The sequence below is a fragment of the Monodelphis domestica genome, chromosome 6, assembly GCF_027887165.1.
Source record: "Monodelphis domestica isolate mMonDom1 chromosome 6, mMonDom1.pri, whole genome shotgun sequence".
Lineage (NCBI taxonomy): Eukaryota > Metazoa > Chordata > Mammalia > Didelphimorphia > Didelphidae > Monodelphis > Monodelphis domestica.
In genome coordinates this window covers 203,042,495-203,059,237 of record NC_077232.1, presented here as the reverse complement: position 1 = coordinate 203,059,237, position 16,743 = coordinate 203,042,495, and the positions used below count along the sequence as shown (strand labels likewise).

At 35.2% G+C, this 16,743-nt stretch overlaps 1 protein-coding gene across 7 annotated transcripts in view; it reads left to right on the top strand.

Moving 5' to 3' along the window:
- Positions 1–16,743, top strand: part of MARCHF1 (membrane associated ring-CH-type finger 1) — a 1,076,407-nt gene that overhangs the window by 570,806 nt on the left and 488,858 nt on the right. For 2 of the 7 annotated variants that reach the window (XM_056802852.1, XM_056802856.1), the window contains one exon: positions 8,230–8,332. The exons of the other annotated variants lie outside the window; for them this stretch is intronic. The gene's annotated coding sequence lies outside the window, so the exon portion shown is untranslated. The remainder of the gene's footprint in view (positions 1–8,229; positions 8,333–16,743) is intronic. 7 annotated transcript variants of the gene reach the window in all.

Sequence of the window (16,743 nt, the reverse complement as noted above, 5' to 3'; positions counted from 1 at the left end):
AAGCCTTTCCTAATTTCCCTTCAAGAAAGTTTCTTCCTTCCATTGGTTATCTCCAACTTATACCTTATATTTCTTATTTGTACCTAGTGTTTACATGAGTCTCCCCCATTAGACTGTGAACTCCTCAAGGGCAGAGACTGTCATTTGATTTTCTTTTTATTCCCATTGCTTAGCATATAATAGGTCCTACTTGGTAATTGAATGAGGCTTCCAGTTTATTAAATTTTAGTCACTAGAGTAATATTTGAAAAATTTGGACTGTGGTTCAGGAGATTTATCATTACTTTTTTCATGCATTTTTCAGGGGCAGGTAGGTGGCTCAGTAGAGAACAGCTTGGACATAGTAGATCCTGAGTTTAAATGTGAGCTGAGATACTTCCTAGCTATATTACCTTAGGCAAGTCACTTAAACCCATTTACCTAACCCTTACTGCTTCTCTGCCTTGGAACTGATAATTAGTACTAATTCTAAAACAGGGGAGAGTATTTTATAAAACACACTTTCCAGTACTATTTTCAAATATATTATTCTGCAGGTGAAAGATCTGGTCTAACTTCTACTCAATACAGAAATGTTTATGCCATTCAAATCCAAGAAGAATCCACTGTGTTTCAGGATCTGGGCTTTCAATTTTTGGATTCAAAGATAAACCAAGTTGATTATAATATGAAATATTAATAATTATAACTTTATTGAATTTCTATTTTCCTGGAAGAGGAGGAGAGTAATGTACCATCTGGCAGTGGTAAAGTAAATGGAGGAAAGAATGCTGGATTTTTAGTTTTAAGACTCAAATTCAAATACTTCTTCTGCCCTTTTTTACCTATATGAAAAAAATAAGCAAATATATATGCATGTATGTGTATGAATTTTGTACATATATGCACATAAAAATATACAGATACATAGAGTACATTTGTGTTTGCATATATGTATCTCTTAATAGATAAACATATATACTATAAGGATGATATTGGAAATTGTCTTGTTATATTAGATTAGAGATAAGAAGTGAAGAATTGGTTTGAGAAAAAAATTGGAGTTTGAAACAGAGTGGAGACAAAGTGTTGGTTTCAAATGTTAACAGTGTGGGGGAGGGGTAATAGTTTTTCTGTGGCAGTCTCTGGCAGTTATACTCTCTCAGAGTTCTGGGAGCAGGTTACATCTTCTTTTCTCTCTCTTCTCACTGTCTGAGGTAAAAGGAAAGAAGGGGAAAACCTGAAGGAGCTAAGTGATTTTCCTTTTCCAACTTTGGAAACATTAATGACTGTCCATTGCTGTTACATAAATAGTTTTTTATATCTGAGAAGACCAAAGAAAGAACTGGTCTTTGGTTTAGACTCAGTCTACTAAGGCTCAGAGTCCTAACTTGGTTCTTGCTGAGGCTCAGCCAGCTAGCCTTTGTTATTTGTATAACTTGGAGACAAAGTTAAGAGTTATATACTTCATATAAGGATAATAGTGTTTAGTTTATTTTAGAATAGTGAAAATTTGGTTAGTCAGATCAGGAAGGATCAGTGTAGCCTGTGGAAACAGGAGAAGCATCTCCTTATGGAAACAGGGAGTTTCATTTGGGTAGAGTTAGAATCCCTTAGAGTTAGAAATCTTTTTTATCACTATATTCTCAATAAATAGTTTATTTTTATATAACAAGAGTCTCCTTAGCATCCTTGTGCCTGGCCGTGAAGACAATTTCACTTATGAGCTTCACTTCACTGATATAAACTGAAGATACTTTGTAGGCACAGCAAGCAGAATATTTAAATCAGGTTATAAATCAATAATCAATTCATTGCTTATTATTTTTACAATACACACATACATATACACATGCAACTATATTCCACTTACTACTTTAGAAAAAGCCATTTATTTGAGTCTCAGTTCCTCATTTAGAAAATGAGTTAGATGACCTCTGAAGTTCCTTCTATGTCTAGCGTTAAGAACTAGTACTAGCCATTAAAGAGTTATTAACTATTTCTAGGCAGTTTTTAGATTTTATTGAGAATCTTTCTTTCTCTTCAAGCTTCCAGATAATTAATTAACTTCTGACTCTTGGAAAAATTCTGCTTGGTTGTCTTTATTCCTTTTGAGAAGTCCTTGTAAGGTTTCCCACCTCAGTGATGGAAAGGCCCTTCCTCACTTGAAGAGTGAGAATTATTCAGAAGGAATTCTTCAACAGAACTGGGAGATCATTAAGATAGCTCTGGGTGGCCCTCTCCCCCCAGTATGGAAAGAAGAAGCTGCTGTAACCAACAGCGCTGTGAACCTTTGCTTCCTCAGGGTTGTCTTTCTTTTGCTTGAATGCAGATATATGATGGCCTGTGTGATGACCTGAATGGATGCGTGGATTCTCATACCAGACCTTACCTTAGCTCTAATAAGTGTCGCTGGCCATTTCTTCCTAAGAATTTGGTGCCAGAAGCTTACTTAAAATCAAAATTTATTCCAGATGCATGGACCGTATCATGATTCTGGTTAAGGCTGTCATTTTTGAAGATTTCTGAAACATGAACTCTACCTAGCAGTTAAGAGTGACAGGGCCTAAACTAGGGAAACCTAATCCTATCAAGTTTGCCTAGACTCTTTTATGTGTCAAAAAGAAGCAGCTTGATTGTGAAGTGTCTGAAAGGAAAAACAATCTATCTTAGACTCTTTAAAATAAACTGGAACTCTGGTGATCCTTGAAATGCCTCTTTTACTGCAACCCCAAAATTTGGGTGAAGACATCATTGATTTCCACTATTACAAAAAGATAATGAGAAATAAGAGTTGGCTAAGTTGGCCCTTTTACCCTATCTTCTCCTTTGTCAGCCTGCCATTGTTCATGTCCTAGAATTCAGTCCAGTCTAATTTTATAGGAGCTCTTTGAATAATCTTCACCTATGAGTTGAATCCCTTGGGAGGTATTTGCATAGGTGTTCAGGAAGCTTTCCAGACACACAGTCCCAAGTTTTCACTGTTTAAATTGCTAATTATTCTGCAACTTTAAATCTGTTTAAAATATAAGCTTATAAAATGTAAATAGAAATTAAATAAATAGAAATAAACAAATTAGTAAATAGAAATAAAAATATAAGTGACTCAGTGGTGACATTCTTAACTGAATAAGCAGGGAAAGAGAAGAGCTCATGCCAAAATCTTAAACTAAATCTACCTCCTAGTTATGAAGTGAGGAAGAAGAAAAGGAAAGAAAGTGCTAATATCTTCCCTTTTTAAATTTTTTAGCCCTTATCTTCAATCTTAGAATCAATACTATGTATTGGTTCCAGGGCAAAAGAGTGGTAAGGGCTAGACAATGGGGTTAAGTGGCTTGCCCAGGGTCACCCAGTTAGGAAATTTCTGAGGCCTGATTTGAATCTTGGACCCCCCATCTCTAGGCCTGGCTTTCAATCTACTGAGCCACCCAGTTGCTCCCTATTAATATATTCTTATGCATTATCACTGATTATATTTCAACCCAAGTTTTTAAAAGTTCATTTGTTAAATACTAAGGGATTTAGACATTGCAGAAAAATTCTTATAACCAACTCCTTCTGCAAATAAGAAACAGATCTACAGGTCACTTCATTGGTAGAAATAATTCAAATTTTCATTACCTGATTCCAAATCCAATAATTTTTCTACTCTTATTGCCCATACTGCCTAAATTGTTAATTAGAAGAAAAGTGCTATTTATTATGTATAGAATTAGTGCATTAAAGAATTTCCTGGAGTTCCAGTGAGGAACAAGATCTCTCTGGGATCTCATTGGTACATTCAGCCCAAGTAAGGAGTGTTCTTCCCTCTTCAACTCAGGACTCTATAAATAGGACCCTTGAAAATCTTGAACCCCAAGCAAATGGTATATTTATTCCAAAATGCAATACCTGAATTTTAACATTTGCATCTTCTTTTATGCATATTCTATCCTTTATTTCTAATGCTTTCCCTATGTTAAATATTTTCTATTTATTCTCTTTAGAGTTTGCATATAATTATTTTCTTGTCTCTTTTGCCTTTCTTTGTATCTTAGCATATTGTATGGCACATAGTAGACATGTGCTAATTGCGTATTGACTTATCTTAATGTTTCAACTGTAGGAACTAAGGGATAGAGTACATTTCATGGATTAGCTTTAATTGGAAAAGAGGAGTATTTGGATACAAACCCTGAGGGGAAAGATTCTGGAAGGAAGAAGAGCATGTTGGGGTTTGACTCTTTTTAACTGTCACTCTCTCTGGATCTGACTTTGACTGAGCTGGAAGGCAGATCTTTGTTCTGGCATTTTTTCCTTTGGAAATCCTAATCTTGTGGAAAGATTCCTGGGTTTGAAATTTTGCCTTGGAGTATACTGCTTTTTCCCTGAAGTACAGAGACCATCTGCCTGAGATCCATCTGTCAGAAGTCCACTTGGTGCCAGTAAACCCCAGGGTTTGGTCATCTGGGAATCTGGGTATTCCTAGGAACAACCCCAGGCTCAAGTACATCTGTGAGTCCTTCCTCTTTATCCTTTTTTTTTTATAATCCACACTAATTAGGTTAGCTTAGTCAGATAGCTGGGCTTTATGAGTTTTAGTTCGAGATAAGGAGTTTAGAGTAGCTTGAGTGAATTCTCAAGAAGAAATAATTCACCATGAGGTGAAAGAAGTTGGGTGGAGATTAGTTCTCTAGTTTTAGGAAGCTATATATCTTTTTCCCTTTAATCCTATTATAAAAAAAATAAACTTTGTTTCTAGAACCCAAGGAGTTTTTGCTTTAGTGGTCCTGAAGAGGTCCCTAGGTAGGCGGTTATCATCTCTCATCCATCTAGGAAGGATTTTTATTTCACAAGAACTGTTCAAGAACTTGATATAAGTGATCAGTTTCCATCATTCCTCAACTTTCTCATTTGTGATTACAAATGAAATTATTAACCAATTAGTAGTCCCATTTCAAAGTGCAGGAATATTGAACAAGTATTGGTAAATAGCGACCTTTTGCCACACATGGTAATAGGAGCTATATTGGTATGAAAATGAGAAGAGTTGTTTGTTTGGTTTTGTTTTGTTTTTATATTAAAACAAAGGAGAATATAGTTACAAGGGACCTCAGAGGTTATCTAACGCAGAGGTATCAAACTCATTGTTTCTGGGCCATAAACTACGCAGGAAAACTCCCCAATTTGGCTAGAACTACCTTAAAATGTAATTAGGAAATATTTAACAAAATTAATAAAAAGTGCAGGGTTAATTTGTGGTTTTCTGTCTGCTTCTATTTTTAGTTTGATACCACTGATTTATCATCCAATACCTTCATTTTACAGATGAGGAAGTCAAGACCTAAAAAGATGATATACAATATTACATAGCTAGTAAATAGTAAAGTGAAAATCAGAAGCCAGATATTCTTTGTCAAACCCACTCCTCTGTCACCTGTGCCATGCTGCCTTGCATATTTTTTATAAATCATTTGTGGGCATTGATTCCATGGGATGATTATTGTCTTTAAGTTTTTAATGGGGATTCCTAGAGAAGAGGGATTAGACTTTGGGCCCCAAGGGGAAGAAGTAGAAGCAATGGGTAGAACTGGCCAAGAGGCCAATTTAGGATGTTGAACCGAAAACCATTCTTAACATTTTTGTTGTTCAGTTTAGTCACATCTAACTCTTTGGGACTGCATTTGAGGTATTTTTGGTGATGATACTAGAGTAGTTTGCCATTTCTTTCTCCTTAAAATTTAGAGTTGTTCAGAAGTGACCTGGACTATCCAGAGAGAGGCGATAAGTTACTGCTCCTTGGAAGCTGTCAGTCTCTGGATAGCCTCATGCTCTACATGGCATTTTCATAGCAGGAATTGCTTCTATCTACAGTGGGATATACTTTTTTTTGGTATGCTAGCTGGCTACCAAGACTCCTTCCAACTCTCTGATCCTCCTTTGTACCTCCCTTCCCACAAAGAAATATTGGTGGCTTTACTTCATATTCTACTATGCAACTGAAGAGTAATGTAATGGAATACAAACAGATAAGAGGGTAGATCAGGAATCAGGAGGGTGAGAATGTAGAGGCCAGGCAAGTGAAGGCACAATGAAAAGATCAGTATCTTTTGAACCCAATCAGAGGACCTGGGTTCAAATGTTACTTCTGGAATTTATCTATATCACTTGAAGCAAGTCACTTCACACCTTGTTTCCTTAACTACAAATTAAAATGGATGAACTATATATGGCCTCAGAGGTCCTTTCCACACTAAATCTTTTGTCCTGTCACCCTCCAGAATGTCAAGTCCATCATCCTAAAGTTCTAGCTGTCATTTCAATAATTCTCCAAGAATTTAAATCCAATCTAAATAAAATTGGAGCTGTTAAAATGTTTACTTGGTATCTCAGAGAAGATTAGAAATCAAGTGATAGTTTTGAAATGATTCAGATTTTTGGAATCCTCTGAAGTCTAGTGTCTTAGTTATGTCAAATATATTTTGGATCTCTCCATCCTTTACTGGTCTAGGCTTACACCATACTGAATGGAATAAGAGAGAGAGAGCTTCAACTGAGGCAACCATCTACTTTGGTACATCCTCCATGCCATGTTCATGTTTCCTAATGATAGGAAATATAGGAAATATATGGGAACATTTGAATTTTATCTAAATCACATCATATCCTTTTATCACTTGGAATACCTGGTCATTGTGTCTGATATTGAGAAATGCCGCTTCCAATCTCTTAAAAATACTGTAATTTATCAGTATATTTTTTAAAATTTATTTTGCAATAAAGAAATTTTAAGGACTTCTTGTTACTCCTTTGAATTTTAAGGATATAAGTCTGATAATAATAATAATGATGCTAGCTAATATTTATATAGTGCTTTATTATTTGCAAAGCACTTCACATGTATTATTTTTTTTGAGTGTCACAACAGTGGGAGTATGTACCATTATTATTCCCATTTTAGAGATAAGAAAACTACAACTGAGAATTCATAACTTGCCCAGGGTCACGCATTTATTAAATGTCTTAGTTAGGATTCAAACTGAGATCTTTCTAACTCTGTAACCAGTCCTGTATCCACTATACAGTTTAGTTACCTCTAAGTACTGGGAATTGGGTATAATGGTTTGAAATAATGTTAATGTTGGGGACTTAATCAGTTTTGAGATTTTAAAAGAAATGTCACCAGAAAGGACAACTAGAGATTCTAAAGAACTAATTTGTTTATCCATCAATCATAGCTTTGAAGTTCCTCAACTAAGATTAAAGGGGGTGTGAATCAACTTTAAACTATCAAAGTGCATAAAGCAAATGGGGATAAAATATGGTTGGGATTTAGGGAGAGATAGGTGGAAACAATGAATGATAAATATCTTTAGGATCTTTAGAAGAGCAGGTTTATAAAGCAATTCATTTAACAGGAGTGCACATAAAGAGTAGGTTTGTATGAATGCTTTGTTGATTTGAAGGGAAGGAATTTATCTTTTTAAAAAAACCAATTAGGAGTGATTTTAATTGGTCTACAGAAATATATTTCTAAGGGATTAAATGAGAGGTAATCATCTTGGGAGGTTAAGCAACCCCATATTCCAATTAGAATACTCTTATAATACATATTTTAATACTTTTTCTCAGTAGGACTTGCTTTAAGCAAGTGAGATATGCATACACCTGGCCCTCTGTTTCTATGAATTGCTTTAGCTGATCTACTCAGAGAGTAGATGCAGGAAGCTTCACGAATCTCTCTCTCTCTCTCTCTCTCTCTCTCTCTCTCTCTCTCTCTCTCTCTCTCTCTCTCTCTCTCTCTCTCTCTCTCTCTGTCTTTCTGTGTCTGTCTGTCTGTCTCTCTCTGTCTCTGTGTCTCTCCCTCTCTTTCTCTCTCTCTCTGTTGTTTTTCATAGATAATAATTTTATTCTGATTGGTTGAGTTAAATGTAGTTTACAGATGAATACTTTTCTCTAAACTGAGCAAGGAAAGGGCTGTCTTAAAGCAAATCTACCAATCCATAAGAAACTGCAATGAGAGAATGGAAGCAAGGGAGTTGTTTGTTCATTGATGGAAACCTATTAAGGAAATGCATTGGCACTAAAGGGAGAATTAATTGAAAGGGATATATTTCCTTTGCTTTTCATAAAGCATACATAAATATATAACCATGTATATAAACATAATAAAGGAAAGGAAATTCAATGGGGGAAGGTACACATTGGAATTTCAATTGATGTAAAACCAACTTTAGCTAATTGAACATCTCTGTCATTGGTTGTTTACAGAATTTAAAATGCTAATAGCCATGTGAACAGGAGATGAATCAATGAAATGTGCCCAGCATTTTCCCATTTCATACTGGAAGAACTACTGTGAAACACATAAGAGGTAACTGCAGACATCCTGTGTAGGAAAACACAAAGACAAACCTGGTTACTTGACAAATTGAAAATCAAGTTGGTTTGGAAGATTGCTCTAAAATGACAAAGCTTTGGATTTTTTTGGTGTGAAATGTACCTTTCTGAATGCTTCTTTTATGGTGCTATGTCAAGTATTCAAATTGCTGGTGAATTGTTTCTTCCTACACCTAAAATAAATTAGTTGAGAAGGAAAAAAGTAAACACTCAATTTCTATCTAAAAATTTAACCTAGCATTCCTTTGAAACACATTATTGGACTTTGCTCTCTCATGTAGTTCTAGAGTATCACATGTACTAGTTCTAAGAATATTTGAAAGAGGCAAATCTTCAGGAAGTTTTAGAATAGTCCTTGTTTAGGTAAGCTTCTACCAAAGCTCACCTTTTATTTGGAAGAAAGCAGAATGGACAAGGGGATCATGTAGATCTCTAATTGTGTGCTGATGTGAATTCCATTCACAATTTGATTTGGCCTTAATTGAAACTCAAAAATAATGATGTTGAATGAGAGGGCATTTAATTCTGCCCTTTACTCATATGAAATCACATTTAGAATTTCTTTCAAAAGATGAGAATCCATCCTGGTCAAAATATTCCTTAGTGAGGATGTTACAAAATTCCACATTTTTTTCTTAAACCCTTACGCCAATGCTATGTATTGGCTCCAAGACAGAAGAGCAGTAAGGGCTAGGCAATGGGGGTCAAGTGACTTGCCCAGGGTCACACAGCTAGAAAGTGTCTGAGGCCAGATTTTAACCTAGGACCTCCAGTCTCTAGGTTGGGCTCTCCAACCACTGAACCACCCAGCTGCCCCCAATTCCACATTTTTTTAATGATGCAAGTTTCAGCCCATTTCTTCTTAGACTGCTCTCCCTAGTTCAATCTGAGATGGAGAAGTAATACATTTTCATTCTTTGAAAGAGAAAGAGAACACAGTCCAATCCTTTAAAGGTTCATCATAAATACATTTACAGAACAAAAGCAAGTGTCATTTTCACTAAATGATATCGTGGAAAGGTATTTATTACACAATATTTCTCAAGAAAGGAACAACCATCCTATAGATGATATACAATTGAAATGATGTTTGAGGTGGCTATAATATGTCTTTTAAATTGAATTTTACATAAGTTTTGTTATCAATTCTTTCCCAAATGGAAAAAAAAAACACCTCCTTACCTATGATTCTTCAGCCCATCTGAATCATCTTCTGAGTAATAACCATTTCAGGGTAGAGATGGGGAATAATTTATTATGGTGCCTGAATAGAGCTCAACTAAGAAGATGGCAATCACTCTATTATCATTTTAGTAATATTACTATACTTCTTGTCTCCTTTGATAGCCTCCTGTCATCTGTCTTGACAACACTGAAGTAGTATATAATTCAAAAAGTTGAAATATACATCTTGCATTGATTAGCCTGTGTTAAGGAAGTGGCCAGGTTGGACTGCCCATTTAAATGTGTGGCAATGACTAAAATTCCCAGGTTATAAAATTTTCCAGGGAAGTTAAAATTACAACCAGATTCCCAAGAAAGATCTGTAATGAGTATTAGGAAAATTATGGAACTTGATAATTATTTAAATACCTATACAAGATAATGTGCTAGGTTTTGGATAAAATTTGAAATTTCTAATAGGATTAGAGGGATTATAGAATACAGAGCTAGAAGGAGCTATAAGAGTCAAGCCCAACTCCTCCATTATACAGATAAAGGGAAACTGATGCTGAGAGAAATTAGATGATTTGGTCACTATCACACAACTACTACATGTCTGAAACAAGATTTGAACTCAGATCTTCATGATACCAAGCCTGGAACTCTACCCACTATACCATCTGCTTTAGTTCAGTTAAGATATAGTCCTTGTTTGCCTGAGGCTATTGTAGATACTATATCACATCCATAGATAATCCATTTCAACATGCATTCAATAAGTGAAGTAATATTAACTGTGTTTATAGTAAACATTCAACCTTGTTAGAGTAGTGTCCACCATTAGTTTCTTTTCTTTTTTTTTTAATATATTTTATTTGATCATTTCCAAGCATTATTCGTTAAAGACATAGATCATTTTCTTTTCCTCCCCCCCACCCCCCATAGCCGACGCGTAAGTCCACTGGGCATTAGATGTTTTCTTGATTTGAACCCATTGCTTTGTTGATAGTATTTGCATTAGAGTGTTCATTTAGAGTCTATCCTCTGTCATGTCCCCTCAACCTCTGTATTCAAGCAGTTGCTTTTTCTCGGTGTTTCCACTCCCATAGTTTATCCTTTGCTTATGAATGGTGTTTTTTTCTCCTGGATCCCTGCAAGTTGTTCAGGGACATTACACCGCCACTAATGGAGAAGTCCATTACGTTCGATTATACCACAGTGTATTAGTCTCTGTGTACAATGTTCTCCTGGTTCTGCTCCTCTCGCTCTGCATCACTTCCTGGAGGTTGTTCCAGTCTCCATGGAACTTCTCCACTTTATTATTCCTTTTAGCACAATAGTACTCCATCACCAACATATACCACAGTTTGTTCAGCCATTCCCCAATTGATGGGCATCCCCTCGTTTTCCAGTTTTGGGCCACCACAAAGAGCGCAGCTATGAATATTTTTGTACAAGTCTTTGTGTCCATTATCTCTTTGGGGTACAGACCCAGCAGTGCTATGGCTGGGTCAAAGGGTAGATACCCACCATTAGTTTCAACAAATTAATTCTCTCTCTCTCTCTCTCTCTCTCTCTCTCTCTCTCTCTCTCTCTCTCTCTCTCTCTCACACACACACACACACACACACACACACACACACACACATCTTAAAGAATGAGCAAATTAATTTCCCAAGTCTTCCAAGGAACTTAACAGAAATATCACAAATTTCACAAATATTTTTATTCAATAAGCTTTTAAAAACATCTCCTTCATGCAGAGCACTGTGATAGGTACTTACAAGTCAAAAATGAAAACAAGACATTTACAAATAGATAAGTCAATATAAAATAATTTGAGTGAAGTGAAAGTCTTAATTAAAGAAAGTAGAAAAGACTTTCAGGAGGAGGTGCCTGAGCTAAGTCTTGAAGAAAACTAAACATTCTAAGATGCAGAGGTTAAATGGAGAGCCTTCCAGGTGTGAGGAATATTGCATACAAAAACATGGAGATGAGAAATAAAACTTAGTATCCTGAGTTTGGGAAATAGACCAGATATAAAGAATATCTGATAAGCCTAAATCAGGAATTATGTGAAGTTTTAGAAAAAGGAGACTGGAATTTGTGAAGGATTTTAATGTTAAAATGAGAAATTTTTTATTTTATCCTAGGGGTTGATGGGAGTTCCTGAAGATTATTGAGTGGGAGAGTGTCATGGTAGAGTTGTTCTTTTGGAAAATTTTGTTGGTTTTTATGAATGGGGGTGTTGATATGGAGAATGGAAAGACTAGAAGCAAAATAACCATTCTGAAGGCTATTATATCAGTTTGGGCAAGAGGAGATGAGGTCTGAAAGGTGAGCTTATGAGGATGGTGGCCATATGAGTGGAAAGAAAGGGATGGATATGAGATATTATGAGAAAGAGCTGATAAGTCTTAGAAACTGATTAGCTATGAGTAGGGGTACAAATTAATAATTATGTAGAAGATAACTTAGGCATCAAAAAATGATGGTGCCTCAGAAAGAGGGGAACTTGAAGGACATAGAGGCTGATTTTGAGATACCCATGAAAAATCTAGACAGAGATACACAATAGGTGACATGAAACTAGACTTCAGGTGAGAGATTAGACCTGAATATATAGATCTAGTAGTTATCTGCTTGGAAATGGTCATTGAACTCACATGAGTTAACCAAAAACAAACAAAAGATATAGAAAAAAAAAAGAAAAGGACCCACAATAGGTCCTTAGGAGGCATCTGTGATTGGGGAGGAAGCAATGGTTGATTATCCAACAAGGGAGACTGAAAAGAAATAGTCAGATAAGTAAGAAGAAGATCAGGATCATAGATCAAAAGCTAAAATGGAGTTCCTGGCATTTGTTGTAACCCACATATTTTACTGAAAAGGATTAGTAATTTCAAAAAATGGCAGCTAGGTGGTACCCTGTTTAGAATGTTGGGCTGGAGTTGCTGTAGCTACTTTGTATGAATAGAGCTCAGTTATGTTAGTAATATTGCTAACTGTCCCCTTTTATTGCTAGCATTACTCTTTCAAAGTAGGTTTATGTGTCATCAGACTCTGAATGACCCTTGAAAATGGCCATTTTCCCCTTCTTTTGGAAGAAGTTCACTAGCCCATTTCCATGCCTTTTTAACAAAATGACTTGTTTCACATAAAGTATTCTTATAAGGCCCTCTCAATGACTAAAGACAATCTAGCAGAATTATTAGTTGGTTCTTATGGTGGTATATGTGTGATTCTGGGCAAGTCACTTAACCATGTTCACTTCCATTTCTTCATATATAAAACAGGGATCAGGAGAAGGAAATGGCACAGAATGCTAGTATCTTTGTCAGGAGAACTCCAAATGGTATTACCAAGAGCCAGACATAACTGCAAAATAACTCAACAATAACAACATGGTGATATTGTATTGTATGGTGTAAGTATTGTAGTGAATAGAGCTCTGGACATGAAGTCAGGATGACCTGAGTTCAAATCAAGCCTCAGACTCTTAACTAGTTGTTCAAATCCAGACAAGTCACTTAATTTCTGCCTCAGTTTACTCATTTGCAAAATATAATAATATCACTTTCTTTTTAGGGTTGTTGTGACATTAAAAAAGAAATAATATTTGTAAAGTACTTTGTAAACCTTGAAGTGCTATAGGAATGCGAACTATATATTTAATAATAGCAATAATAATAATAATGGCATAAGGCATGATAAGGTAGCTATAATTGTACACCAGAAGACAAATCTCCTTACTATAGATATATGCCACCCCTCAAAATAGATGTGTATTTTATATATATGAAAATTCATATTTATATACATATAAGATATATAAAATATATATGTATATGAATTTGACAAACTATACTATAATCAGAAAAGGTAGCTGGATGGTACTTCTTCCTCATTCAATCAAGTTCTATAAGTTCTGGAGGCAGCTGGATTGTACAATGGAAAGAGCACTAGACCTGGAGTAAAGAAGAAAAGCTAAATTCAAATTCACTTCAGACCCTTATTAGCTGGGCAAGTGACCCTAGGCAAGTGATATGACCTCTTACAGTTTCAGTTTCCTCATTTGTAAAAATAATTATAATAATAGCAGTAACCTATAGAGTTTGAGAATCCAATGAGATATTACTTTGTAAATTACCATGTAAACTTTCAAGTGGTCTATAAATGTTCCTATTAGTAATATAATTTGTCAAACAAATTTGTTGACAACATGACAGAACTGTTGACCACAAGTACCTGGAGCTGGGAAAGTTTAAAACATTTTAAAGCAGGATTTTTTGTGGTGAAGTCTGAAAAATGGAGAGGTGAGTCAATAAACTGGAGAGTAGCGTAATACTTTTTTAAATAGTATGCAATTACTTTCTCCTCTTTTTTGCCTTTGTCTCTGCCCATTCATTCAGAATGCCCAACTCTTCTATTCTTTTCTTCTGTATCAATAGTGATGAATATATTACTTTTTTCCTTGACTTCTACCATGTATGCCTATATCATTATCTTTCCTTCAACCCCAAATAGTTCAAAAATTCATAACCTTCCCTTGGCTAAGAAGATAATCAAAAACTCCAAGTCTCAGAGCTCTCGGGCAAGGTCTAGACCACTCTCCCCTTTTACCCCCTTATAGAGTCACCAGCACCCCTCTGAGATGCTATGGACTTTTAAGATATTTTGATAATTTACATCCAAATTCTCCAGAGTGTTCATTTCCTGTGGCATTGTTTAATGGCAGAATCAGAACAATGGAAATATAGCAAATTACTCCTGCTATTAGCTACCTATAAGCCTTGTGATCTTAGGTAAGACAATTCATCTCCATGAGCCTTAGTCTTCTCAGAAAAAAAAATAATTTTGTACCATGTGCTTCAAGGGGCTATTGTGAGGATCAGATGAGGAAAAGAGCTAAGGAGATTTTTAAACTTTATTAAAACACTATACAAATACAGGCTAATATTATCTCAGTGCACCTCCCCTGATTGCCACTTCCTTTTTTCTCAAACTTATTAGTCATTCAGTCATTTAGTACTTATTAAGCACTCACTCTTTGCCAGCTACTTTGCCATAAACTAGGGGTATAAAGAATAGCCAGAAGAGCAACAAAAAAAAAAGTCTTTGTCCTCAAGAACTTTACAATTTAATGAGAAAGATGGTATCTAAACAATTATGAACAAGATATATACTAGACAGATTTGATATGATCAGCAAAGGAAAGGTACTCAAATTAAGGATTATTAAAAAAAAAAAAACTTCTCACAGAAGATGAGATTTTAGCAGAGGCTCAAAGGAAACTCAGAAATCCAGGAGGTAGAAATGAAAAGGAAGAAGTTCTAGGTAGGGAGAATAGCCAGTGACAAATACTTTGTTTATACTCCTATTATCTTTATGTTTATGTTGTATATATCTATATGAATACTTGTTTTCTTCTTGGATAGGTTATAACCTTCCTGAAGGCAAATATTGTTTAATTCTTTGTCCTTGTGTCCCCTGTGTCTAATATAGTGCCTGGTACATGATGGGTTTTTAATAAATCCTTTTTATTATATTATTATCTTATTATATATTATATATATATAAATATATTATTACATATTTAATAAATCCTTCTTATTAGCTACTCAAACACTTTCTTGGAGCATAAGAATTTCCATTCCAAATGCTCTGGTTATGTCTCTGAGTAGGAGTGTAAAAGAAAAAGCACATAGTCAATGATTTGAAATCTTGAAATCTTGCCATAGTGGCCTTTTTGATTATAATGCACATTCAAGTTTATATCGTTATCTAAAATTATGGTTGGAAGCATATTATACTTCAGAAGAACAGAGAGCAGACATCTGATTCATATTATGGATCTCTAAATCCCTCTGCAGATTGAAAAATTGACCCAAACAGGAGTTATGTTTCACTCATTCTTAGAAACGGTAGTTCTCAAATGAGTGGCATCCTGGTAAAAAAAGAACTGATTTCATTAACTGCATTAGCAATGTAGCTTTTTGTGAGAAACATGGGCTGGCAGTTTTTAAAAACTGATTTAGCATTTTGGGTGGTGACATCATTTTTCTCACACCATGTTAAAGGTTCTATTTTGGGTAGTTTTTCATAGACCTGCCCTGGCTTCATTAATACAAAATACAGGCTTGCTTTTTTCTGAGAGCTAGAACAAACTTCAGAAGATAGCATGTTCTTAAATATATCCCTGCAAAGTGCCTATTCCTCTCACAGCAAGCAGTAAAAAAAAATCTTTGAAGTAATTTAATCTGAATTATACAAACTTATTTCATATACTCTTAAAAGATTTTAATTCTTCAAACGCTGTTGAGATGAGTCAATTGTATTATGAATTGCAGAAGAAAGGCTAATATAGCTCCTTATCATTTCTGTTATTAATAGTGATAATAATAAATATCACCTCTAAATTCATTTGCTGATAAAAACTATTTTTTCAATGAGCAGAAAAATGAGAGGCAGTGCTAAACTGTGTCCCCCAAACCACTACTTTGTAGAACACAAATATATTCAGAGAAATTAAATTCTTCCTGTCTCCAAAAAACATTTTTCAGCATTTTAAGATATCATTTTATGAATAAAGATTAAACTCAGTAATTAAAGCCATTTATACTAACCACAGTAGGCTATAGTTTATGGGGTTGTCTCAAAAGTAATGCTGTGTCTGTACACATAGGGGAGAGTGTTAAACTTCCCAGTCGAGATTCCAGAGTACTGTGTTTATTATAATCTCTAGTTTAAATACCCAACTTTGTCAATATGACATAGTATCTATTACCTGAAAACGTGGTTAAATTGCATAGAGCTATTTGAATTACTGAATCGTAGACTCTAGTATTTGGAAGGTTCCTCAGAGAATACCTCATCCAACCCAAAGAAGTGGATGATCACCTACTTTTTGTTGAAAGAACCCAGTGAGGAGAAACCCAGTGCCTCCTGAGACATTTATTCCCATTTTTAAGAATTCTAATTCTTAGGGAGATTTTACTGTAATTAGGCTCCAATTTGGTCCTGTGCAACTCCCATTCCATTGCTCATACATATGTACCCTGGAGGCTAAGCAGAACAAATTATTTGTGTTCAGGTATTGAATGTCCTCAGGACTTGTGAGTGAGCCCATCTTCATCTTGTCATCTTTGCCTAGATGCTATCCAAATTATCCCTAAAATGTCATTAAGAACTGAACATAGTACTTCAAATGGAGACTGAACA